The following is a 25,701-nucleotide window of genomic DNA, read 5'->3' on the forward strand; positions in this document are numbered from 1 at the left end:
CACCCTGAAAGGGCATCCCGTTGTCCGAGCACAGGGTATGGGGGAAACCATGAGAGGCGAAGACCCTCGAGGGCCACGACCACATGTTCAAAGCCCACAGAGTCCACAAACTCAACCTCCGGGTATCGGGCGTACTCGCCCACCATCACCAGGAAGTGTGTACCCTGTGTGGTGGACCCAAAATCTGCATGTACCACCTCCCATGGGCACGTCCCTCTGGGCATGGTCTCAATGGCCGGCTCTCGTGAGGGGGATGCGCCTGGCACCAGACACAGGCAGCCACATGTTCATCGACTTGCCGCTCCAACTCAGGAAACCACACCTTGAGGCGTAATCGGGCCTTTGTCTTTGCAGCCCTTGGTGTCCTTGATGGGCCAGACTCATTACCTACTGGATCTTGGGTTGGGAAATAACAATCCAGTGATTCCTCAACAGGAGTCCTGTGGCTGAGAATGACAGCCTCTCCCTCACCTTCCACAGTCTGGCACCCCTTTAGCTTTTTCGGTGCGTCCAGCCAGGGATTCAAGCACAGTCTTCCAAGACCCCTGTTGCATGACGGTCTTCAGGATACGAAAACATTCGTCCCAAGCAGCTGCTGCCTCCAGCTCCTCTAGGGGCATGGCATTCGGGGTGGCTGTTTCCATCATCTGCACGTGGTCATCCGCTTCCTCCGCACATGCATCCGGTGCGTCTTCGCCACCGTTCCCCGGGTGACAGGGCAGATAGTCCGCCGCATTGTTAGTGTCGGGTCAGTACACTAATGAAACCTGGTACTCGAGTGCTAGCATCCACCGTTCAATTCTCGCCGGTGGTTTTGACGAGGATGCCTCCAGAATAGGAAGCAGCGGCTTGTTGTCAGTCACAACAGTCACAGGCCGGACTTGGACGTACAGCCTGAAATGCCTGCACCCCCACAGGATGGCCAAGGCCTCCCGCTCGATCTGGGAGTAGAGCTGCTCAGTGTCAGACAGCGCCTTGCTGGCATACGCTACTGGGCAAATGCTGTCATCCGGGCTGATCTGCGCCAGTACAGCCCCCAGGCCGAACGGGTTGGCATCAACAATTATCTCCGACCCGAGTGTTGGGTCGAAGAAGGCCATGGTGTCTTCAGCCGTAAGGGTGCTTTTGATAACTTCGAACGCCGCCTGCTTGAGAGGGCCCCACTGCCACACTGTCTCTTTCTTAGTGAGGGCACAAAGAGGCTCTGACCTGAAAGCTAAGTTCTTAATGAACCGACCACAGTATGTCACCATTCCAAGAAAACTCCTCACCTCAGACACATTCTCCAGTGGTCGGGTCTCTTTAATGTCCTTTACCTTCCTGGGGTCTGGTGACACACCACTATCCTCGAGCATAAATCCAAAGAATTCGATGGTCGGCTGCAAGAACTCACACTTTTCCCAGTGGAGCGTGAGGCCCAGCGACTGCAGCCTCTCAAATGTCCTGGCTAGCTTGCGTAAATGGTCCACCTCAGTCTTTGCAAACACCAGGATGTCGTCACTGATATTCAAAACTCTGTCTAGGTCAGCCAGGGCTCCTCTGATGATATTTTGAAATACCTCGGCTGCCGAGGACACCCCAAAACTGAGTCTCTTGTACCAATACAGGTCTCTGTGGGTGGTAAAAGTTGTTATGTACCTCGACTCTGGATGTAGGTTGACCTGGTGGTATCCGGCCCCGAGGTCTAGCTTCGAAAAGAAACGAGCTCCATGCAGTTCCGCAATGATGTCGTCGATGGTTGGCGTTCGGTGTCGTTCCCTCCTGATGGCCTTGTTGGGCAGCCTCATATCGACACATCCTTACTGAGTCAGGTTGTTTCTGTTTCCTTGCCACCACAATCTCGGACACCCAAGGTGTGGGACCTTCGACCTTTTCAATAATGTCCAAGTTTACTAAATTGTCCAGCTCTTTGTCCACCAGTTCTCTCAGATGAAAAGGCACTCTGGTGTTTCAAAGCAATGGGCTGCACAGATTCATCTATGTGCAGCCTCGCCGGATCACCAGCCATTTGTCCGATTCCTTGGAACATGGCAGAGTATTTGTCCAGTAGGTCATGTATGTCTTCCATGTATATAGAGTAAGCGAAGCTTTCGAAGCCCAGGGCCTCTGCCGCGGTGCAGCTTAGCAGCGTGTTCGTGCTAACCGGTGTCACGTAGAATCTCGCCGTGATTTTTGATCCTGCGTGTTCCACTTTGGCCACAAACGCGCCATCCAAGGGAATCGGCTCTGACCCTCCGAATGTGAAGATGCAAGCCCTGGGGGTGACCAGTTTTGGTGGGGTGTCCATTGCATCATAGTGTCCACGTGCCATCACGTTGACAGACAAACCTGTGTCCACCAGCACCGGGACGGGGGAACTTGTATACTACAACAATGCACCTTGGTTGCTGTCTGCTTTTCGACTTGAGGGCCTCCACACTCGAAACCAAGATGTTCTCCTGCTCTTCTACTTCTTCCGCTTGGGCACCTTCCTCCCGCTTGTTGACCTGGGCCACATTAGGTGGGCGGGATTGACGCAGGAATCCGGACCGAACCGGGCCTCTGGGCACCATTACCGGCAGAGATGCCTTGCACACACATGCATAGTGGTCAGCAAGGACGCACAGGCCACATGTTCTTCCCACCGCAAAACACTCGGCGGGGTGGGGCAGATCGTAGCCACACTTTTGGCACGCTTCTCCAGCTCGCTCACCCCTGTCGCGGAAGCTGCTGCTGGGCCTCCTGGCACCTCTGCCATCACACCCCACCGCACATACGTCCAGTTTTCACCGGGTGTGTTCCTGCATCCATCTTGGACGCACGTGCCTCTGAGACTTTATGGCAACGCCCCAGTTCCAGGATCGAGCCAGGGTGGTCCCTGGTTCCCTCAGTACCTCTCGCCGTAGTTTCCCCAACAAACAAGCCTGAATTAGGAGTGTCCTAATCATGTTGTCTGGGTCACCACATGCACAAGCCAGGGACAGGCATTTGAGACGACCATAAAAAGTGTCCAGTGTCTCGTCTTTCTTCTGGCGAGCCGATAACATTACAAACCTCTCAGTCTGCATTGGCTAATGGGATGAAATGGTTGCGGAGAGCTGTCTTGGCGGCAGCATACGAGGCATCAGTAGGTTGAAGGGATTCAAATATCTCCTGCACCAAAGGCTCTGCAGCATACAGCAGCGTCGCCAGCATACTGTCGTCATTCGTCTCCATGGTGGCCCTGAAGTACATGTCCAGGCGATTAACACACCGTTTCCCTCTGAGCCCCAGACTGGATGGAGGGCCCGTGTCATCGAACTCCGGGATTGGCTTGAGCGCCACAGGAGTCCGCATTTGTGCCATGACTTGGGGCACCGGCTGAACAATTGGTTGTGCCACAGGTGGGAGCTGAACTTGAGGTAACTGTTGGACTGCAGGTAGCCCACCGTCCTGATTACCAGGCACACTCATGGGTTAAAGCGCAGTCACTCCCGCAGAAAAGATGGGGGCCACAACTCACCCAGCCAGCACAGGCCTCGGAGTGCACCAGTTCAGTCACACACACAGACCCACTGTCCAGACCGGATTATGATAATGAAGATCAGTAGCAGCAGCTGCAGGCCGCCGGGTTCACCAGTCCAGAATTGTGCTTTAAAAGTGGCAGCTGGTCATGACGACAATCCTCATCTGCAGGACAGTGTGGAGGATCCACCATCCAGCACAGAAGGTCCACAAATTGAGCCAGGGAGGTCCAGGGATCAAGCAGGCCTCAGCATCCTTCCCCCAGCACCTCTCCTTCACTCGATGTAACTCGCCCAAAAAATCAAAAAAAATATCAAAATCTGGGCATGTGTGGGCAGGTATAGTTGCCTGCTACCATTGTGTCCAAAAATTGGGCCTGGATGTAAATCACGGGGCCCTGCCAGAGCTCTGTGAACATCCACTGCCAAGGTTCCAAAATGGCCACCTGCCGCGTGGCATCTACCAGGCCCGCTGCATGGAACGAACAAGCTTTGTCATCCGCTCCGTTTCAAAAATTATTCCAAACTTCACCGCTGGGCACGGGCAACATACCGGCTTGTCACCACTATTGGAGGTCTCAGTGACCCTGCTAGCGATTCCTGTGAGCCCCTAACCCCCCACAGACTCAGCCGGAGATGTCTGCTGTGTTCAGGATCCCCGGTCGCACTGACGCGGCCATGAACACCCCCTTTATTTATAGTGCACGCGGCTGAGTGCAACGTCACTCCGCCACATGCTCTTCCCTTAAAGGGGCAGCACCACAGGTGCCAGTATAGCCACCTCTCTGCTCCCCTCTTCTTTGGGTCACATTCAGCCGTTCTCTCCTCCGGCCTCCAATAGGAAGTGTCCGGCATGCAGCACAGCTCACATCAGCACTCCTACCTTGCCAAGACTTCAAAGGCTCTGCGCCGCTCCCCCGCCCACTCCGGTTGCCGCTTCTATCCCCACAGCATCAGTCACCAAGGGAGACTCAATCCCCAAGGCCTCCTGCTCCGCCCATCGGCAGCTCTTGTTTCGCCTGGCCCTCTTCTGAGGCCCGACTCCCACCTCCCGGCTAAAGCGATTTGCCTCACATTCGATCCAACATTACTTCCCCAGCAATGCATGCTGTTTGACAGCCCTCCTCGCCTATGTGGTCCGTGCAGACTCCAGGCACCAGCCTCCTCACTAGGGTCAGCACCAAGTCTCCCTCTCTGTGGGTGACCGGGACACTCCACAAGTGTTCCCCCACCTAGCTGGTGCAGCAGGGGTCATCAAAAGAGTGGTTTGGGGTCGAAATATATTTTGTTTTATTGGCAGGATGACGAGCTCAGGTCAAACACAGCCACCTTGCTCCACGCCCCCGCAGTTGTCTCCATCCTCTCCATCTTTTGTTTTTCGTAACCATTCCCAATTATTGTACTGTTTTTTCATGCATCCGAACAATGCTTTGGCGAAACAATGGTGAAACAAACATCTAAGCCCTGTGGAAATCTTGAGTTATTTATGACCGGATTTGAGGGGTCCCGGAAAAGATTGCAGTTCATTCCTCAAAGCAATCTAATCTTAGCCAAAGGCATCACTCTTTCCCCACTCTCCTCCTTTCCCAACTTTAAAGCTCTTATTGAAAACACCCACATCTGTAGTCCACATTCTAGATACTTCTTACAGCCTCCTAAATGTGTCAGACTCTTGCAAATTCGGTTTAATGAGTTAGTGCGGCGAGCTCTGACTGCGTTTGGAGCCATGAATGTGAGCAAGCCGAGGTCCATGCAAAGTTTAAAAGGCAAGAACCCTACACAACACAGAGCCCAAACTGTCCACATTAAGCTACAAAGCCCTTTTCTGGAGTTTGATCCTTGCTCTAAGTTCAGATACGCAAGCACATTCCACCCCATTCTGGCAGTTTGTCATGCTTCTCCTTCCAGCATACTCTAGTCTCATTCATCTCAGGGTTCAGCTATCTCATCCAGAACCACCCTCAAGTGCAGACTCTGCATGCATATTTTCTTTTGAAGTTGCCTGCTTTTATTGGGGTTTCAGTATCCGTTTCTCTGGAAGAATATTCAAAGGATGGCCAGTGCCCTCCCTTTATACAGTGGGGTAAAAAGTAGCAGCCATTTTCTAATGGTTTGTAAAGATGCTTACTGTGGAATTTTCCATCACTGTCCTACCTTTAAAATTGTGATATGTTATGGAATTAAGTATACAGTGATCACAAGGGTGGCCTTTTAGTACTGCCTGATTGCATTATGCTGACACATAAGAACTGTTATGAAGTTTAGTTTATTACGTGTATAGCGCACCTAACCCAATGGTAACTAGGCGCTTGTACTTGAATGCATCGTGGGTTACATAATGGAATACAGTTGAAAAACAGGTTTACAGTTACAGGGTCAACACCACAAGTAGAAAATGTATTTACATCCAAGTTAAGTCTGGAAGGTTCTGACTTATAACAGAAGAGATTACAGTCGACCCAAGTGTCTGTCTAAAGATAGGTCTTTAGAGCGTTCCTAAATTGTGGAGGGGACCATGACCTTCAAAGCTTTTTTTGCCATAGAGAGATTTCCATACTGCAGTGGTGCAGATTGAAATACTGCGCCTTGCGCATATTTACATTTAAAACGTGGTTCCTTCAAAAGATTTCTGACCTGTAAGGTTTTGCTGGGGTGTACCTCTTTTAGTCTTAGGTCAAACCATGTACCAAGCAATTTCGGCCATGCACAGAGACTTACATTTTATTCTGCTGTTAATGGGAAGTCAATGCAAAGAATGGAGGGGCTAGTGCAACATATTCCCATCCTCGCAGTCATAAGAGCAAACATGTTGCAAGCACATGAAAGGTGCTATTAAAATAGTCCAACATAGAAAGAACCAAATAGGTGGTAGCCAGGACTATTTGGGAAGTTTAAAAAAAACATTTTCTTCAGGGTTCTGAGAGTGAAAATACAGTTATTTACAACTGCTCCAGTTTGGGGGTTCTATAGTTAGCTATGCGTCCATCAAAGCGCCTAGGTTCTTAACCAGTTGGAATTAATGAGAAGTACCACCTAGTGCAGGAGGCCAAACACTAGGAAGCACCAAGCCTCCCTGCTGTCGCTACACAATTCTATTTTTAGGGGATTAATCTTAGTATGTTCTTCTTTATCCAATCCTGGATAGCTAGAAGGCAGAGAGTGCTGCATTTCCTTCTGCTCCTTAAAAGGTAGGAACCCCATTGTTCCATATCATCAATTATTGGGCTGACCTACAAATTAAAAAGAAGTGGCCAGAGAGTATATGCCCGTATGTTAGGGATCATTCACTGACAGGTTTTCTACAAAACAATGGAGTGGCTTCCCCTGGCGGAAGTGCTACATGACACCTATCGGTAGCTTGGTGGGGGCTCTGCGATACAGGAGCTGCAAAGGAGGACAAGGAAAGGGGGCAGCAGAAGTAGTAGGTGAATACAAAACGAAACAGGGGAAATACCAATATCCAGTAACTTGTAATGCACAGCAATGAAGAAAAGGTAATAAGTCCAATGCCAGTCTGTCAACATAGAGTTCCATATAACAAAGTCTTGAAACAAGAACACTAACTAAATACCCAAGTAACTAAAAAGGAATTGAGAAAGATACTTTACGATCCAAGGTCCTGAGTCCAAAGGAGTATTTGGAACCATTGCGAGAACGCAAGTACTACGTTTCGTAATGCTTTAAATAGATATTTAATGTTCCCTAGACAATAACACATGACATTGAACAGGAATAGCAATGTCATTTTGCGCAACAGTCCAAGGTATCCTCACTTCAAAAAGGACCACATTTCTACTTTAAGCTCTAACAGGAATCCAGTATTTCATTAATTGTAATGTGGCTCAGTGGGGTGATTGCCTGCTACATAGATGTTGCAGCTTGCTAGTAACAGTTTTGTATTCTGGCAAGGCCAACTCCGTCTTTCACATAGGTACCAACATGCCAGTGTGAAATTCGGGTCCATCATGCTCCATTTTATAGGCCCTTTCCTATTCTTCATCTCCCCACTGCCCATCCACACCCTTTCCATTACAATAAAGCTGCAATAGAACACCCATTCCTTAAAAGGTCACAGAATTGATAATGCACCCAGTGTTTTACGGTTCCTGCACGCACTAGGCAGTACATGCAATTTTGGCCCACTGGGTAATAGAATAACATTTTTCGGAATTTATGTTCATTTTTGTCATGCCTGGACACATCTGTCATTTGTCCGCAACGGAAATGTTTGAGGGAGAAATGACCGAAGATTATTTGCTCTAAATATTCTTTGGTCATTTCTCCCATGAACATTTCCGATGTGCACAAATCCCCACCCAAAACCCCACCCACACCCAACACAACCCTACTTACCTCTCCTTCCGACGCGCTGTGTCCCTGCCATGCCGGTTCCCTTTCACTTCCGTGATCAGGAACTGGCGCCGCAGGGTCCTTTTCTTTCCTTACTTCTGATCGGGTGAGCTGCGGGGGTGTTCTCCACAACCCCCGCTCACTATACTGAATAGTATAGTGAGCGTGGTGTTGAGGGGGACACCCCCACAGCCCCCGGCTTTTTCATTTGAGCGGGTCAGCTGCAGGGGTGTCCCTGCCACCCCCGCTCACTATACTGTATAGTATAGTGAGCGGAGTGTTGCGCAGGACAAACCCGCAGCCTTCGTTTCTTTTTTTTTTAAACCGACCCCACCAAAAGACCTGTTACGGTCCGACACCGCTACAGGGACCGCGTCCCCTTTAAGAGGTCAAGCCCGTACCACGTGGGAACACGTCACGGGAGCAGGGACGTTATAAAGGGGGAAGGGACAGAAGCAAGTTAGTCCATGTATGTAGTTGAATAAAGAAAGAGTTACCTTCCACTCGGTGTGTCTGTCCTCCTTTCATGGGCTCGGTCCAGGCCCAACATCTGGCGACGAGGCGACTTACCAGACCACCGACTCCTCCTCCTTGGCTCAACGTTCCTGCTCTAATCCAGCGCCGCAGGCACCTTCCAGCCCAGCGCACGTGCCTGATCCCAGGCCCGACTCCTCCTGTACACATCGATCGCACTTCCGCGACTTGACTCTCAGCAGGCCATCCGGCCACGCTGTCCAGCAAGCGCCTGATCCCAGGCCCGACGACTCCTCTACACATCGACCGGCTCGATTTTCCAGCGAGCTACCAGGCCTACGCCTCCCAGCACATTCCACACCGCGAGCAGCCACGAGACGGCGCCGAACATCATCCAGAGCCCGCCCTACGCCCTCTCCGAGCAGGAGTGCTGTACGTGGCCCCGAGACTTTAAAGGTGGGTTTGCCCAATACGCACCCGCACCGCGCAGACCGCGCCCTACAACCGCGAAATGAGTTCGCCGCAAGCCCAGCGGCCTCAGGCCCAACAGCCGCCGAACGCCCCTGCAAGCGGCACAGCAACGACGGCTTGGCGCATGCCGCCCCCATTTTCGATGATGCCACAGGCTGACAAAGGCCCACGGTGGGTTGAGTGGCTAGAGGACTTTAACACATTCATTGATGCAGCGGGGGAAGACAAGTCCCCTCGGCTGCGGAGCATGTTCCTAAATCTGGCGGGCAACGACATAAAAGTCCTCACCAAGACCATTCCTCCCGCAGAGCAAGCTGACTTTCCGACACTGATTGCGGCCATAAACAAGAGGTTGGTCATTGAACCGAACAGGGACTATGAACGTTACATATTCAACCTGTGCACACAGCGAGTTGATGAAACCGTCGACGAATTCATTACCCTTCTCCCTTGACGAAGCCATCCGGCTGAGGGTCATCGAAGGATGTCTGTCTCAAACCCTAAAAAAAGCAACTTCTGAAAAAGCCTATCTCCATAGAAGAGGTGAGCCAGATGGCCAGAATTCTAGAGAGAGTGGAGAAGCAGGCAACCCAAATCTCGAACACAGCGTCGACGAGACAGGAGAGAGCAGAAATTGTCGCAGCGATGCACACCAGACAAGGGGACAAAGGCACCAATCCCAACTACGCCATGGCGCCGAGGACACAACGCCAATGTTACCGCTGCGGCATGGCCTTCCCACATGCAGGAGCCTGCCCCGCCATATCACAGAGATGTGGCAACTGTGGCAGGGAAGGACACTTCCAGTCGGTCTGTAGAGAAGGCAGACCGTTTCCGACGCAAAAGTTCCCCATCGCCGCACAATTCAAAGCGCCCGTCAGGAACCCCCCATTCCAGACGTACCAACCACGCACATACGCCCAAAACCCACGGAGATACGTTAGAGTAGTCGAAAAAGCATATCCCGTGGACGACGGGCAAGAGCATGAAGGCGAAGAGCAAGTATCCCACATCAGAGACGAGTACGACGGACCTCCGGATCATCTCTCACAGCATGAAGGGGACCCACAAGGGTATCCACAGGAACTGGATCAATTTCACCTGAATGCACATGACGAATACGTGAATCTCATCATGGACGAAAGCGAGGCACGTGAAGCTCCCAAAATACCCGTCGACATAGCAGGCCAGCAGTTCTGTTTCCTTGTAGACTCGGGAGCCACCGTCAACATAATGGGCGAAAAAGAGTTCAACCAGATCACCAATAGACCACCCCTGACACCTTCGGCCTCCAAGATCTACCAATGGGGCGCTGCAAACCCCCTGCAGTCAATTGGATTTTTCAGCCGCCGGCTCATACGTGACAACCAGTCCACGACGACAGACATACATGTCATTCGCAGCCCCACCAAAGGCAGATGCCTACTTAGCTACAGGACGGCGTCATGCCTAGGACTCATTGACATACATGTCGGCGAAAGGGACAGAATACGCTCGACCGACCCGGCATCAGAAACGAGGGACTCAATACTGTTTCTCTCCTCGGCACTCACCAAACCTGAAATGATGTCGAGTGCTGCCATCCAAAAAGAATTTCCTCTCATCTGCAAGGGTCTGGGCCAACTGAAAGGTCCGCCGGTGAAACTCCACATTGATCCCACGATTCGACCGGTCCCTCAACACCCGAGAAGGGTCGGTTTCCATCTGCAGGAGGCAGTGTCAGCAGAACTCAACCAACTCCTAACCGATGGCATAATTGAACCAGCCACGGGCCCGACCCCGTGGGTATCCCCACTGGTCATAGTACCTAAAGAAGGCGGGCGCCTGAGACTCTGCGTTGACATGCGCGTGGCCAATACAGCGATTCAGCGCGAAAGACACCCAGGGCCACGCATCGAAGATATGATAGTGCAACTGAATAAGTCCACCCTCTTCTCGAAATTGGACTTGAACCAAGGCTACCACCAAATGGTACTTCACCCAGAATCCAGAGGAATCACCACGTTTGCCACCCATGATGGCCTATTCAGATACAGACGCCTAAACTTCGGCATTTCATCGGCGGCGGAAATTTTTCACGAAGCAATCAGACAGATCATACGCCCAATCAAGGGCACGCTGAACTACAGCGATAACATTCTAGTGTTTGGCCGCACCCGAGAAGAGCACGACACCGCCCTTCGAGCCACGTGCAAAGCCATTCAGGATGCAGGCCTCACGTTAAATGTGGAGAAATGCAGATTCAGCAAAAGCAAGTTAAAGTTCTTCGGCCACATCTTCTCGGCTGACGGGATGACGCCGGACCCCGACAGAGTGGCCACCATCTTTGGTTTGCAAGCTCCGAAACAGATGGCCGACGTCCGCTCGTTCCTGGGCATGGCCGGATACTGCGCCCGCTATATCCCCCACTACGCCACCATCACGGAACCCCTCCGGAAGTTGCTCCAAAAGGACATGATCTTCGCCTGGACCGCCGAGTGCCAGGAAGCATTTGATTCCATAAAATTGTCCTTGGCCGAGGCACGGAAACTGGCCTATTTCGACCCAGAATGGCACACAGAAATCGTGGTCGACGCGAGCCCGGTAGGTCTCGGAGCCATTCTTGCCCAGACCAATGGCAAGGACGCTCACCCGCGCCACATCGTGGCGTATGCCAGCAGAGCACTCGCGCCCCCTGAGGCAGCATATTCCCAGGCGGAAAAAGAAAGTCTGGCCGCAGTATGGGCATGTGAACACTTTCATAACTTCGTCATCGGGAAACGGTTCACCCTCATCACAGATCACCAGGCCCTCCTGTCGCTGTTCGGAAACCCAAGGACAAAAATGCCCCCCAGGATAGAACGGTGGGGCATCCGGCTACAAGAGTATGATTATCACATCATTCACCGTCCGGGGGGTGAGCATAATCCAGCTGACTATCTGTCGAGACACCCCTCTGGGACGTCAACGCCAAGACAAGGTGATATAGAATATATAAACTACGTCACTAACAACGCACTACCTCCGGCGATGTCACTCGAGACGGTAGCGCTCGCAACGGCTGCAGACCCATCCATGGCACTGGCGATCGAACTCACTGAACACAACAAATGGAAAGACTACAAGAGAGCACTATCGTCACACCCAGGAGCAAATCAAGACGAAGTAGAAAGGATTGCAAGGATCCACTCAGAGCTAGCAGTACACGACGGCGCCATACTTCTCAGAGGGTGCAGAATAATAGTCCCATCGGCCCTGAGATCTGAAATCATCAGGACGGCACATGAAGGCCACAGAGGCGCAGACAACACCAAGCGCCAACTGCGACGACACGTATGGTTTCCCTATCTCGACGCCTTAGTCGACCGGTGGGTGAGAAATTGCATGGCCTGCAAATGCACAGCCAGAGAAGAGGCACCTGCACCCCTACAAATAACACATATCCCTGAGCGCCCATGGGAAAAGCTTGCAGTAGATTTCTACGGGCCCCTCGAAACAGGAGAATATTTACTTCTATTCATCGATGAACACTCACGATTCCCCATCGTCAAAAGATCACCATCCACAGCATTTGCACACGTAGCGGCAATCTTGGATGAAGTAGTGAGCGAGTGGGGTATACCGGACATGATCAAATCGGATAATGGACCCCCCTTCTGTAGTCATGACTTCTCGAAGTTGGCGAAACATTTGGGGTTTAAGCACCAGAAAATAACGCCCCTCTGGCCTCAAGCAAATGGAATGGCAGAGCGGTTCATGTCATCGATTAAAAAGACAGTACAAAGAGCAAAGCTGGAAAACGTGGATCTCCACCAAGCTCTGTGCAGAATGCTCCGAGACTACAGGAACACGCCGCATGAAGCGACAAACAAGACGCCAGCGGAACTGATGGTAAAATACCAAGTTCGCACGAGGATCATTCAGCACCCGATGAACAGACCGGACCCCGACATACAACTCATAGAGAGAGACACACAGAGAAAAGAACGAGCTTGCACCCAAACCAATGAAAGACGGAGAGCTCAGCAGAAGGACTTCCAAGTAGGAGACGAAGTCTTAGTCCAACAGCCAATGACGAGAAAGAGTGACTCCCGATTCTCTCCTCAAACGCTCCAAGTCACTGCTGTGAAAGGAACAATGGTGACCGCTGGAAATGAAGAAAGAGAGACGACAAGGAACTGCTCAAAGTTCAAGCTGGCACCAACGACCAGCCTGGAAGAACCTCAACCCACGGATCCTGAGATGATGTCGGTGGATGCGCGAGACACGTTGTGGACGCCTCCTCAGTTCTTCCCCCGGCCACGGACCAAGAGAACGGAGAGACCAGAAGAAGATCCTCATGAAGGTACCAGCGCTCGACCACAGCGGGCCATAAAGAAGCCCGCGCGATTAGTTGAGGAATGTTGAGCCGGAAGCAAAGACATTTTGTCCGGGGGTGATGTTACGGTCCGACACCGCTACAGGGACCGCGTCCCCTTTAAGAGGTCAAGCCCGTACCACGTGGGAACACGTCACGGGAGCAGGGACGTTATAAAGGGGGAAGGGACAGAAGCAAGTTAGTCCATGTATGTAGTTGAATAAAGAAAGAGTTACCTTCCACTCGGTGTGTCTGTCCTCCTTTCATGGGCTCGGTCCAGGCCCAACAAGACCCAATACCGCAAAAAGTTCAAACTTTTGCTAGTTCAAACTTTTTGTGGTATGTGTTTTAGGTCTTTTGGTGGGGTCGGTAATTTGGATATGGTAATTTTGGCCTATTCCCTGGACACTGAGCAACTTCGTAGTGCAGCTCGTGGTCAGCTTTGAGGCTCAGGGCAGCATGAAATGCGTGGCTGCAGTGGACAAGGCTCTTCATGCTAACATGGGTTACTAGGAAATACAGTGAGATGCAGAACATCAATTCTGCCAGGCTCTCAGGTCTGGTCCAGCATAGCGATGACAGTTACCAGTGACCAGAGTATTAATCTCTTGTTGGTTATGGTGTTTCTGGTTGGGGTCCTTGACCTTGTTTAGGTTTCAACAGTTTGATAAAATACTAATTATGAATTCATGATGGTTCCGGTTGTGATGTCATGAAGCCACCACATGTCACATGACAAGGGAGGGTGGACGGAAGGCACTGGGAGCAGGGTGGGGCGGAAAGGGAGGAGTCCGTTTACCTGGATGAAGTGGAGGAATGAAGTTATGTTTCATTCCCAGCACATTGTCTGTGCCTATATTTGGTGGGGTGCTGTGTGGGAAGAACTAGACAGATAACATCTGCATACCCCTCTTTATGAGGACACCAAACTGGTGATGAAAGCGTCAGACCCGCTACGCGCAGCTGGCAGTTCCTGGTGACTGCGAAGGTCTGGCTCCAGTGAGGGGCTGGGAGAGGAGGGCAAGGAGACTGCCATAAGGAGCCACGCCACGCACGCTGCAGATCAGTGCAGAGACCAGCGAGTAAGCTGTGCATGTCGTAGATCACTGCAGGAAGCAGCGGGGAAGCTGCAATGTGTATGATTTGAGTGCCGCGACCTGGGACATGCCTGTAGTGATGCCCACGGGTGCCGCGTGAAGAACAGTACAAACACGTGCGGTAAGCAGGGCACAGTGAGCGTTGAAGGCAAAGAGCAAGGCTCCAGCAGAGCCGGAGTGATACTAGGTGCATCTCCTGATTGCAGCTATGCCAGCAGAGCCAAGTGGGCACAGATAGGTCGAGTCAGGTCAAAGGACATCACCCAAATCCTAATATACCTAGTGGACAGTGCACAGGGCAGAGCTGCCCATACTGCATTGAAGGGGCACAGCGCAAGTGCGCACAAAAGACAGAGGCAGCAACATCCAACAGGCAATATAGCAGGGCACGGAGGGCAACACCCAGCGTCCACGACCTCATCACCATGTCAGATGCAGAGATCCTCACAGTCGGTCACTAGGCAAGGGGGCCTACCACCACGTCTGCAGGACAGCCAGGCCATGCAGCTACCCAGTCATTTTCACATTTCAGAGACCAGAACTCTGGGACTGAGGTGGGCCAGGGATTTTGACATCTACATCAGAGCTATAGGCCCGCTAGATGATGAAAAGAAGCACAGCCTACTCTCACTAGCCATATGGCCAAATGTAAGAGACATTGTGGACGAATTCCAGACCGACGCCATGGACTCATACGTTGGTCTTCAACCAGTGCTCACAGAATACTTCACACCTCATACTAATGTGGATTACAAGCACAGCGTGCTCCATACCATGAAGTAGAATAAAGGTTGAGACGATGGACACTTGTGATGCGCCTACACATCCGCATGAAACGCTGCAATTTGAACAATTATTCCAACGAGCAAGCACTCATTTATTTATATATTTTAGAATGCGCTAAATACGAACAAGCCCATCGGCATGTTAGCGCAAGACAAGCCAAACAACAAAAAAACCACAGCCATAACGGGATCTGATTTAGTAACTGAAAGAAAAAGTTGAATAAGCCTGTTTTCAGAGCTTGCTAAATCGAAGGAACATGCCGTCAGATCTGGCGGAAGGGCGTTCCAGCATCTTGGGGTGACTTATGGAAAGGATCTCCGAGTCACAAGTAAGAGTTTAGATTTATGAATTTGCAAAAAAGGCTGGAGTTGTTTGATATGAGAGCTCTCCGATTCGGAAGCCACGAGAGCAAGCTCGATAGGTAACTTGGACTTTTTCCATAAAGGCAGTTGTGTGTGATAGTGTGTCCAAAAGATAACACATCTGTCGATAGGCAGCCAGTGTAAGGTTCTCCTAGCAGCAGATACATTGTCAGTTCTTCCTAAACCCTTTACAACACATACTGCGTTATTTTGAATAACCTGTAGTCAATTAATGTCGCCCCTACCAAAACCCTCTAGCGGCTGGCACGATTGTCAAGGGGCACTCCAATGATGGCACAAGCGAGAGTGGCACAGTTGGTGGCATTAAGAAAGGGTCTCATCTGTGTAAGAGGTTCGAGATAATATGAGGTGCCAGACACTACACTGTTCACATGTGCTTTCATGTTCAGTTCTTGGTCTAATATTATCCCTAGTTTCTTGACCTTAAGCAAAGTGGCCAGAGTACATTCAGCAATTTTAAAAGGACCTGTAGGCAACATCCAGCGTACGCAACTGAGGTGCAGTACCAGTAATCATGAGCTCAGTCTTGGAATTATTTAATGCCAGCCCATTGTATAACATCCATTTTTCAATAAGGTTATATATGGAGTTGATGGTGATGGTATCGTTGCTGAGGTTGCCTTTAAGTGGAATAAGACTTGTCAGCATAGTTTGTGTATACTATGCCTTCCGCGTCACGCACTTCAAAGAATGATAATGTAAAGATATGAAATAATGGACTCCACGTCACCAAGCACTCATCCGCTGTGGCATCCTCGTGAAAGACTTTAGCCCTGTGGTGGGACTGAAAGGACTTTATCTAGTTAACTGCATCAGGAGAAAAATATGCCCGTTCTCATAGTCTGGATAGCAGTATGGAATGGTCCACTAAGTCGAATGCCGCTGACAAATCTAAAAGCATCAGGAGAGCTCTTTTACCCTTTTCACAGAACTGTAGAATATTTGCCTTGAGGTACAATAGTGCTCTGGGCACTCCTGAAACCCGACTGTCTGACCTAGAATGTCATGTATGCCTAGATATTCTTGAATCTGAAGATGGGCTACCCTATCCAGAATCTTTAACAGAAAGGGCCTGTTGGTGATCGAGCGGTAGTTACCTGTCAAACTAGGATCAAGAGAAGGCTTCTTAATTAGGGGGGAGGGGTAAAAAATCATGAAAAGATGTTAAATTTTGCGATGAGTGGGGCATTTGGAGGGGCACAAGCTCTGACAACGGATGCGGGGCAAATGTCTCCTTTACAGTTAGTGGGTTTGATTTTCTCCAGCACTATCAGAATTTCAGATTCTCTAACAGCTCTAAACTTAAACAGGGGACATGTGGCGGAGGGTCTAAGAATTTCCCTGTTAGGGTGCTGGTTCTGTACAAAGTGCTAAGTTTGGTAGCAATGTCTTCCTTTAGTTTCTCGATTTTAGACCACATAGCATCCTGGATGGAGGTACACCATTTGAAGTATTTGATGACAAGGGTGAGACAGTGGAACAGGGGTGGTCCTCCAACTCTTAGAATTTGAAAGAGTTCTCTGGTACTGGATGTCACCACTTCAATTCACTCGTCATAGGAAGATTGTTTGGCCTCACAGATGGTGATTTTGTGGGCCTAAATTTATTTTTGTCTTCAACTGATTTGGTATGTTTCCACCGATTTAAAGCTATGTTTTTGTTAGCTTTTCATTTCCAAATATCAACGGAGTACCATGTTTTAGAAATCTGGTTCCTTACTAATCTAGATTTCTCAGGGGCAAGGCAATTCACTCCGTTAGTCATCATAATTTGATAGATCTCCACTAAATCAGTGGCAGTGTTATACTTGTCTGGGTTAGTTAGGATGGTACCGAAGTATGGCAGCTGGGGAAAGCTTACGTATGTTTCTACTCTTCACCTTAAGCGTCTTCCTTTTTATTCTAGTTGGCGGAGATAGGCAGGGGAGATGAAATGGGATTCGTTTATGATCAGACCATGGACATTGGGTAATTCTAATGTTATTTATGGTGATATATGTTGCCACCCAGGCCCCAACATGGGTTGGTGCATTAATATGCTGACAGAGCCAAGGTCAGTCAGGGTGGCCTTAACTGTGTTAGACAGCGGGTCAGCTGAGTCTTCAAACCCATGATTAAAGTCTCCCAGAATGATCATTTTAGACAATGGTTTTAATGAGGTTGAATCTGGTCACTGAAATGTAGCAGGAAATCGGGCATATTGTTTGGCGGTCGATATAACTAAAATATGTTGATTGTAGTATTATGGTCAATAGCTAGCTACTATAACCTGTGCTTCACAGTCAAGACCATTTGATGTATGTTAAGGGATGATTGATAAATCGGAGTGACTTCCGCGCCATTACCAGACGAGTGATCAGCTCTGATGATGTTATACCTAGCTGGAAGGGCTAGAGTAAGTGCAGGACCAGTGGCTGTGTGCAGTCAGGTTCTGTAATGGCACAAATTTCAATGTGTTGATCTACAATTAAGTCTGCTATGGTCGAGTGCTCGACTAGCGAATGGGTATTGAGCAGCATACAATTTAGAGCTTTAAAAAGTATTGTAGATAGGCTGGTTTTTGCCGACTGGCTGCCTTGTGCCATTGGCATATGGTGCTCATTCCGACTCCCAGGGTCAAGAGCAATCACAGGGAGCCCTGTGGTTTCATTGGAATCCATGTTCAGCAAGTCGTCAGTTTCTTTCACATATGGACAATGAAACTACCGGTGGCTGAGTGCAGTTGAAGTTAGTGTTTCCCATGGAGTTCAATGTTAAGGTCCTAACAAAGGCACATATATCTGCATTGTCACTAGGGATATTGCTGGCAGGCTTAATATGGCATACAGAATCCAGGCCATAAGTCACCATACTACAATCTGTGGTTCTATGGGTCAAAGGAACTGGCTTGGTGCCGATAGCCATGCTGGACCGTACACCCATTGCCATACATCTTTAGAGAATAATATCTTTTCGTTTTTTCCCCTTCTGGGATCTGGGCTGTGTATGTAAAACTGGAGGTGGCAGGGGATAACCCAAGTAGGCTCAGAAGTTATGTAGGTGGTAAATAACCTTCAGAAATGGCTGCTCTGCTCTCTTCTGTGAACTGGCGAAAACCGGCCTTACCAACATGTTGGCACAGAGGCGCCACCAACAGGCTTAAAAGCCCAATGGAACCCTGGGAAATGTAGTTCAGCAGAACTACCCACTGCACACATGGTGCAATCTCTTAATGTGATACGATCAGTGCAATTGATTACAGATTGGGTTGTTGCAAGTTAAATTACGAATTTTCCAACAATAAACTGTACAGACTAAGGTCCCAGATCATCGCAGGATGTGAATCCACAGCATTTCAAAAACGCCTACTCCAAAAAACCCTGGTCGCTAGAGGAAATAGTAGGTCCTGCACCACTGACACAGCCTTGAAGATGCAGGTTTATGCCATGAGCCACATAAAAATTTGTCCTGCAATGGGAGTCGATCAACAAAATTGGGGCCGCCCGAATCATCAAGGAAACACTGACCCGTTCTGCTACAAATACGGGTATGAATTCCCACATGAGGGAGTGTGCCCCGCAATGTACAGCATGTGGAGGAGGTGCGGGGGAATCACTCTAAAACTGCGTTGTGTGTCCCGCAGCCAAGCTGGGGGCGAAGGTGCCAATTCCACAATACCAAGGCTAAAAGAGGTCAGGCCCCTACCATGACGGGCGCTGCAACTGTACAAACACCCTCACAGACGTAACAAGGACAGAGAAAGAGGGGAGACAACACAAAAAAGCAACACCTAATGGTGTTTGCACTGCTCATCCACATCTTGACCACAGAGGTGACCAAAACGCTACGTAGTCGAACAACCCCAGTCTGCCAGCGGCTCCAGTTGCTCATCCGAAGAAGAACCGAGGAAAAAAGGCTACCTGTACCTGTTGGCAAACCCCACGGCAAAGGAGCACAGCCCCATTCTGCTGCTGCTACAAGTCAATGGCGTACTGGTGGAATTCCTGGTAGATACAGGGGCGACAGTGAACATCAGTGAAGAGGTCTACAACATGCTCCTAAACTCAAGCTGGTGGAAGTGAACATTTATCTATGGATCAAAGACACCCCCTACCATGCAAGGGGTACTTTGTTGGCGAGTGCACATACAAAATTGGAAACCATGAAGCCCGAGGAGCAAGGTGGGCCGAAAGGGAGGCGTCCATTTAGCTGGAGGAAGTGGAGGAATAAAGTGGTTTCATTCCCAGCTCATGGTCTCTGTGCCTATATTTGGTAGGGCTCAGTGTGGGAGGAATTGGACAGTGACGGAGAACGTCTGCATACCCCGCTGTATGGGTACACAAAACTGATATGCAAAATAGTGCTTCCTTTTAGAATTTAGTATTTGATTAATATACAATGCTGCACCACCGTGCAACCTCATCTCCTAAGGCTGACTGCGTTCTTCACCATGCCCAATATACAATACTGCACCACGTGCAACCGCTTATCTCCATGGGCGACTGATTTCTTCACCATGATCTACGAATCCAGGCTTCTGCAGATTTTACAATAGACTAAGGCATTTGAATGGTTGAGGAGTGCAAATTGATTTTTCCGGATCAGGTTTTTGCAGAATCATGGATACGAGAACATCTGTTCAAATTCTAGCACTGCGTTTTGGGTTATTCCTACACCCAATGGAAATTGCAATCTTCATTGCAAACCTGCATCACCAACCCCGCACAGATGAAGAATACAGATTTTCCACGCATTCGTTACAGAAAGTCGTGATTCTATTAAAGACTCAGAGGCGAAAGATTATGCTCTCAACTTCTCTTTACTTCTCAAGCAGCAAAGTATAAAACAATTTTGAAAAACAATGTAACATAAGAACTACATTTCTCAAAACTGCAGTGAATTCGTAGTTAGTTTTTCATAAGCTCACAAAAACCATGTGACCTTTCCAGTCCAATCACATTTCACTTTCCCCCTATAAACACTGCATAAACCACAGTACTTCCTCTTTCTGACGCTGATCGAACAACTCAATAACTTGCGCCCCAACCGGTAGATGACTTCTTTATTCTTTACTTTGATCCCTCTTCACAGCGTCGTCTTCTGCTCTGCCCCTGTCAAAGAAAAATGTATATTCTATGACATATCTCCGCCTGAATGGATGGGCAATCACATAACAAACATTACATCATCATTTACAAAATACTCTTCAACAATATTAATATTCCCTTTCATCCATTATAGCAATTGAATTGGGTGGAATAATCTTCCGCCTCAGAGTAATAGAATCATGACCTTCTGTAACTAATGTGTGGAAAATCTGTATTCTATTTCAAGACTCAGAGGCTCAGATTATGCTTTTTTTAAAGCTTACTTACCACCAACGATGCTATCTGATCCACTGGTCTAAAATAAAAAAAAGTCTCATTAGTCCAGTCTGCCGCCTTCAAAATATCTTCCAGGCGGGCCCCTGACAAAGGCTGACAACGCCATAGCACCTCCCATCGAATGTGTCCCAAAGTGTCCCATGTCAATGCCTGCCTCTGCCATGCACCATCTCACCCATCTAGCCAAGGTGGCCAAAGCTACTGCTTTAAAAGGCTTCCTGATAGCTATTAGCAGCTGATGGGTCTCACCATATTTGCCTTAGTCTCAATAAGCTTTGACACCTAATTGGACAACCTGGGCCTTTCCGGAAATGCCATGTATTCTACAGTCTTAATACCTGTTTTTGCCCTTTTCTCAATGTAAAATATAACACCTGTAGGCGAGAAAGATTTCCTGCTCCGTCTCTTAACGTCTTCACATCTGACACTCTTTTGGAAGAAATTAAACATAAAGTAGTTAATTTACTCCACAGAGCTTTCCTAGAATGATTCTCATTGTCCGGCCAGGCCTCAAACATCCTCAAGACCACACTCGCGTCCCAAAGACGCAAATACCTAGGAGCAGGTGGTCACATGCACTTGACACTCTTCAATAATCTGCATATTAAAGGATGTTCACCCACTGGTTTTACTCATGACCTGCAGATGCATGCTATCATGGCGAACTAGGGAAAGCGTATTCTTTCGCTGGTCCCCATACCTGGAGAAATGCATCTGTCGCTTCTGGATCCGGTCTCCAGCTGAAAAATCTGGAGATCTTCCTGTTCAACCTCAAAGCGAACAAATCTGTCGAACACAGACCTCTCCGATGCATGACCTCCTGGAATACTAAGTTGTCCAGCTGCCAATCGCTGGAGTCCCTCATGTATCTCGAACCCTGGTCCGCCACCTGGATGAGTTCCCCTAGGCAGGTGTTCTGCCTTTACGCTGTCTCCCCTCTGGAGGCATAGTTGCCAAAACTCATGGGCTATCTGTCAGCATCCTGGATCTCGACCCGCCCAGTCGATTTATGTATCAGACTGCCGAAATGTTGTCCATCTTTAGTAAAATGGCACATCTCGCTCCTTCCTGTGTCCAACAATGGACTGCGAAGGAACCCGCCAGAAGTTCGAGGCAATTGATGTGCAGTCCCAATTCCTCGCTCGACCATCTCCCCCCGGTCGATTGGTCGCCACATCTGGCTCCCCATCGACTGACGTCCAATTTTATTACCAGGTCCGGGGGAAGAGCCAAATATCGCCCTGCCATTCCATGCCTCCATGTGGCAACACCACCATTCCAGCTCCATTAGCGCTTTTTGAGATATGGGCACTTTCTGTTCGTAACAGACCTTTCCTGAGATGATCTATCTATAACCTCTGTAACGCTCTGTAGTGAGGAGGTCCTGGAAAGATTGCCTGTATTGACAATGACAGACGACTTACCAGCCTCGCCATCTCCCTCAAAGAAATCCCCTGCCTTGTCATCATACTCTTTTTCCTTCTTTATGAAATTCACCTTCCCCAAGGGCAGTCTGAGAGAACCCTGAGCTGTCTGTAAGATGAAACCCAGAAATTCCATCTCCTGCGCTGGTTCTAATTCCGACTTTTCCCAGTTTATTAGAAACCCCAGCTGTTGAACAGATTCGGAAAAACGACAGATTTACTGCAAGAATCTTTCTGTCCCTTGCACATCAGACAAATGTCATCCAGGTATATAATCATTCCGATTCCTTGTTCCCTGAGGCGACTTACTGGTGAAGCACCATGGCGCTGATGCTAGACCAAACGGAAGACACTTGAACTCCCATTTCTCTCCTTTCCAGAGCAACTGTAGCAGTTTCCTCTGATTCTGTTGAAACAGAATCGTTAGATAGGTGTCCCTGAGGTCTATCCTTGCTAACCAATCCCCCTTCTGTAGGATTCCCTTCCCTTAACAGGTGAATCCCTTCCATTTTGAAGTGTCTGTATATTAGAAAATAATTCAGAACCTTGAGATTTATTACTGGTCTTTGTGTTTGCTTTTACTAAAAAAAGGTTGCTTATGAAACCTCCCTGTCCTTATGAGGCTGGGCCGATTGCCTTTTTTGTTTTGAGTAACTCTACTTCTGTCTAACAGACCCTCGTCTTGTTTGCAGAACCTTATCTGCTTGGGTACGGTTACTTATGACGATTCCTGCCAAAATTGTAACTGAAAACCTCGAACAGTCAGCATCACCCATGCATCGGAGGATATCTCCTCCCATTTTCCTAAAGGCAACTTCACTCTTCCTCCTACGGGAGGAATGTGTGTTTCCATCCCCGTCGCCAGCGCTTTATTTCCCTCACCTGTTATTCTGGTGTTGCTGTCTACCGCTGCCTCTCCAGCCTCTACCCCAGCTTCTTCCTCTGGTTCGACCTCCAGTCCTCTTGCTTCCAGCGGGATCTGTCATTGTAGGACCTACTATATTGATAATGGCTGGACGAGCGGCCCTTTCCTCTTCCAGCCCTGTCAAAAAAACGTCCTTCCGAAGATTTGAGAGAGGATTGTGCCTGGTCTATGGATGCATACGTGTTGGCAAATTTTGCCATATCTTTTATGACTAGATCCCCAAACAGTTTGCCTTTCACTGCTGCTGCTTGCTCAGAAGAAGCCAGTTCTCCCAGTCTGGATTCCAACTTCATTAGTATGGATCACCTTTCCGTTGTGTTGGTATTCCCCATCAGGCATAGGGTTCTTTGCGCCCATCCAGCCACGATCTCCGGATCGATGAGGTCTTTCTTTGCCTTGGCTTCTTCAGCAAGTTGCCATATACTAGTGATTGGGCCCAGCATGTCTAAAAGCTTGTCCTGACAAGATTTCCAGGACCTGTCAATTCCTTTCTTCACGTCCCTGCCGCATCTCCCCAGGAACGTAATTATTCTCTCGTCGATTTCTGGTGTATCTGCCACCCCGTCCAGCAATCTTGGCCTGGGGCATTCAGCTCTTAATTTGCTTCTAGCCTGTTTGCTCAGGGGTGTTCTCAGTCTCTTCCTTATGTATTCTCTAATGCTTTCGGGGCGGGGGGGGCACTCATTCGACCTCAGGTGCACCAGTTCATCTGTGTCAAATTTGTCCCTGTGGGACTCATCGTCTTCCCTCCTGCCTTTTTTGTTCCTGGGCTCCCACCTGTCGTTTTCTGAGGTCGTCTGATTTTCTGACATAATATATTTGTCAGATTTAGAACTGCTTCTGCAGTATTCATCAGATGATTCATCTGAACTGAAGTTATGTTTCTCACGAGACCTCGCCTTTCTCTTGTCCGCTCTGGACCTGTGCGGTGAACCCCAAGGGTGCGGGGGGGGGGGGGGTTTCTGGGAGCTACGATCCCTGCACACTTTGTTCAGCTCTGTGACAAAGAAGCCAGGTCCTGCATTATGCCCCTTTCTTCTGTATAGGGTCTGCCGGCACTATTCATCATCTGCACAGCCTAACTCATGCGCAGACCGCTAACATGAGGTCCCTCAGAGTCTTCAGAATAACCACTCATTCTGTAGCTGTGCAAATAATGCGCAATTACCTTGGGTTGCCCCCGTCAATCTGCTTATACTTTTGTTTGTAGCTAGGCGGGTCTCATATTATAGTTTTGTTTGGGACTGAGTTGTCTTAATGAGAGAACAAAATATATGTCCAGATGACTTGTTTCTCCAGTCCAATGGAAAGCACTCCCCCAGTCATTCAATGTTAAATCAGGAAACCAGTCTGGAAAAGATTTTCAAAAGGTAGTCTATTTAAAAAAAAAAAAAAAAAAAAAAAAAAAAAAAAAAAAAAAGCACAGCATGTGGCTCGTACAATCCACTAACATCGTGGTTCTCCCAGAACATACGGCCCTCGCATAGCGGAGTGAACGTTTCGCGGTTTCCTCACCGCTTGATCACAACAGGTGATCCATATTACCAAACAGTTAAAATACCTTGTGAGGTACGGTTTAAGACAAAGAAAGAGGACTAATTCTACTGTGCGGTACGCTGTCAGCCATATCTGAATGGGCAAATCCCAAACATAAAGAAGGGACTAGTTATTTGCATTTACTTGTATTAAGCCAGAAGTCCACCATCTTTCACTGTGAAACCTCTGCTTCAATCATATTAGTAACTTATAAATGCATTACCGAATTGCCATGTATTTATGCACATTATTCGTGAAATGCTACGCTGTGCAGGCATGAGTAAGCAACAAACTGTTACATTCAATATCATTCTCATTTGTATACATCATAGCAGACAATGGCATATGGAATTTTCATGTTGGTGGCTTATTTTGCAGAGTAAAGTGCATAGTGCATTGAAAGTGCAACATAACCACTTGCTACTGGACATTCCTATATCCATACCTTAAAGTGCATAGTGCCTCAGTTGTTCCTATGTCCATACATTAGGGTGTCTAGTGCTAGCAGCCATATAAGAATCCCACAAACATATGCTAGTTGGTAACCACTGGGTTATAACTACCCGTTATCTGCACCATATATACAAAATGTCAATTGCTATTCTAATGAATGTGATAATAACAGCCTGCAACAGTAAAAATAAATCTAAAACAGTATCTACACTGTAAAATCACGGCTGACATATTTGCTTGACTTATTAAAATTCATCTGTAACCATACTTCATCGTTGCCCATGATCACCGTACACTATAAAAATTCACCCAAAACAATCATAAGTGTACCACTATAAAAAAAATTTCAACTGTAAACTAGGGTTGTACAAACATCAGGGTTAGCACCATATTGTTTACCCTTACGAAGACTAGAAAAGCTCTGACCGAACATACCCTAAAGGAACTGGTGTTTAAACACCGGGGGGGGGGGGGAACTCTCAATATACACATTAATAGCATTCTTAATACACAGATTCCTTTGAGACGTCTTGGGTATTTGCTCTCCAAAGTCCAAGATGCAACATGTCTCTTTTTGGCGGAGTTTCTTTTCCCTATCTTCGCCTCTTGGATTGTGTTCGAT

The 25,701-nt window shown here is 48.6% G+C and overlaps 1 long non-coding RNA gene across 1 annotated transcript in view; it reads right to left on the reverse strand.

Moving 5' to 3' along the window:
• Positions 1-20,157: 20,157 nt before the first annotated feature.
• The window catches only part of LOC138513919 (uncharacterized), a 34,568-nt gene continuing 29,024 nt past the window's right edge, over positions 20,158-25,701 (reverse strand). The window contains exon 3 of the long non-coding RNA XR_011281845.1: positions 20,158-20,468. This is a non-coding gene — a long non-coding RNA (uncharacterized lncRNA). The remainder of the gene's footprint in view (positions 20,469-25,701) is intronic.

Source organism: Ambystoma mexicanum, chromosome 12 (genome assembly GCF_040938575.1).
Source record: "Ambystoma mexicanum isolate Mex_15411 chromosome 12, UKY_AmexF1_1, whole genome shotgun sequence".
NCBI lineage: Eukaryota > Metazoa > Chordata > Amphibia > Caudata > Ambystomatidae > Ambystoma > Ambystoma mexicanum.